Here is a 2,723-nt window from a genome sequence, read left to right on the forward strand (position 1 = left end):
TTTCAAGTTCTCACCTCAACAAATTAACTGGGAATTCAAAGCACTCATCTTGTGGTGTGCAAGGATATAGAGAAAGTGCCTTGAGTGCAAAGACAAACTGGTAACAAGATGTCATCTCTATTAGTAGCTCGTGACTAGCATGACTCTCTGTGAATCAAGTGATATCTTCTAATAAGACTTTAGACGTGTGATTTTATCCTAAGTTGGGCTCTGGTGCCAAAATGCCTTTGGCTAAACTAATAAACTGGTGATCAAACAGATCTGATTTTATTACTGAAGATTAAGAAGGCTATGAAAAAAGCAAACCAAACACTACAAGATATAACGCTACTGCCTAGTACAGAAATAACAACTAAGAGGCTAAAAGAATACAAAAAAACAAAAAACAAAAAACGTAAAACACAATTCTCCCAAAGATTGTATTTTCACTGCCCTACTTGCCAAAGATAATCAGAACCCAGAAGAAAAATGCACCTAAAACAACACAGGATAACAAAATAGAGTACATACAATAATGCTGAGTATCCTATTCCTATACATTTGGTAATCTGTACCCCTCTGTTAGAAAGATAGGAGACCAAATTAGTGGAGGTGGTGACAAGAGAGCTGCGACAAATAGAAGGTTAGTGTTGGCCATCTTAACTGTGGACCTATGCACCTGGTCATAGGTCAACGTAGGTTATATTTATGACTCACATAAAATAGGTTGAAATGTTGCTCATATTCATGCATTTGAGCTATGGGGAGAAGCCTACAGTATGTGTTATAGGGAAGTCTGAGATAGTCTGATAAAACTCAAAACATGGTCATATTCACACGTTTGTATGTAACATATCTCAACTCCTTTTAAGCTAGGGAAAAGAGTGCATTGGTTAAGTTGGAACCAAATGTACAGTGTTATCTTTGAAAATGGCCCGAGGGATCCATTTGCCTTTACTAAAATGAGAAAGGCTCTATGAATAAAGTAGATTTTTATCTGAGTATTGAAGAAAGTTTAGAAATGCATGTAGATGAGAACATGGTTAAAGGTTTATAGCCAAGTCATGGAGAAGCAAGTAGGAAAAACAGGGAGAAATGGAACAATAGCTAGGTATAACAATGGGAATATTGATAGATGACCTCAAAAACCCAATTCAGGCACTTGAGGGATTTTCAGAGAAGAATTATATGATTCCGGCAATGGAAACCAGTAAGTAGCATTGAGATGAACATACCTCCAGAGAAGAGGATCTTGAATATTAATGGGGAACCAATAAACAGTAACTAAAACCACAATCAGCATAAAATAACAAAATAGGGTAAATACAATAACTCTGACATTATTAGGGAATGGAATTTGCTGGAGCCTGACATCTCTGAATATTCTAGGACTAGGAAAGACAGCTGCTAGGGGTCAAAGGCTGGCTTTGTCTACAGTTAACTAAATGAAGTGTTCTTCCCCTCTTTTTCCTTTTCTCCCCTACATATTTGGAAATGGATTTTATTCTGATTTTAAATAAGTAAAATATGACATGCAAAATAATGATATGGAATATGTCCTATTTTTTTCTGATGCCAGAAGAACTTCAATTTCTTGGAATGTCTATTATTGTTAAAAATGTTAATAGGGATGAGCAGGGAGAGTGCAGAAGAATGATTAACAATTATACAGTATCTTCAGTGTTGGGAACCATGCAAGGGGCTTTATATATGTCTTCCTGTATATTTAATTCTGTGTAGATATTCCAGTTTATATCTTCTTTTTTTTAAAAGAAATACTGCATATTATATATAATATTCATCCACTTATTAAAGGAAGGAATGATTCAGGACAAAACCCAGTGTGAAATGGCAGCTGCATGGGAATGGCAGTTTTAAGAAAAAATTAGGAATTTGGGGTTTTTTTTTGACAAGTTTAACACTAAGCTATATAGGTGGATATCTAGATAGTGATTTTACAACAAAAAAGAAAAAAAAAGGATCTAGCAAAGGAAGAATCTTATACTGTTATAACTAGAAAGTTCCAGACATACATGGTTAGATTTTAGAAGAAAGATTCGGACAGAAAAGCTAGGATTTTGAATCATTTGCTACAGTTCTGAAACATTACTGCAATTTTAATCTAATCCTATTTCCATGGGGTGATGAGCAAAGTTTGTAGACGATTAGGAATCTTGAGCAATATTAGTATAGATGCAAGATAATCTTAAGCAAGACCCATATTTCTGTAATAACTGGAAAAGCTAGGTCTTTATCTTAAGACATCTTGATTGGAAGACTCACTAGTTATAAAGGAATTTTCAGTCCACAAATATTAAGTGCATAGGTGTGTAGGTCACTATGCACATTCCCAAAGGTGCCTCAAGTTGAAAACGCGAAAATGCATTTTCTCTGAGATGTTTTTGCATTAAGATTGAAGATAGTTACCGCAAATGAGAAATGCTAGTGTGTTAATTCCACTCTTTTTTAGCCCTTTTTGTGGGGGTCTGTTTATGGAGCACCTGCGATTAGATAAGACAGCAATTTCAAGTTGTGTTAAGTGAGTAAGAAATGTTTGCTGTTTTTCAAATTAAACGTGAGCCCAACATTGTCAGGTATTGCACCTGAAAAAAAAATCAATTTCTACCTAATATTACATTTTATTTTGTCTTCAGTAATAAACTGAATTAGAATTTCTTAGATTGCTAAGTAAAGTTACAAAAAAAGGAAAAGAGAAAAAATTAAGTATGTGATGGTGTTTTACT

This window comes from Panthera leo, chromosome C1, assembly GCF_018350215.1.
Source record: "Panthera leo isolate Ple1 chromosome C1, P.leo_Ple1_pat1.1, whole genome shotgun sequence".
NCBI classification, from domain to species: Eukaryota; Metazoa; Chordata; class Mammalia; order Carnivora; family Felidae; genus Panthera; species Panthera leo.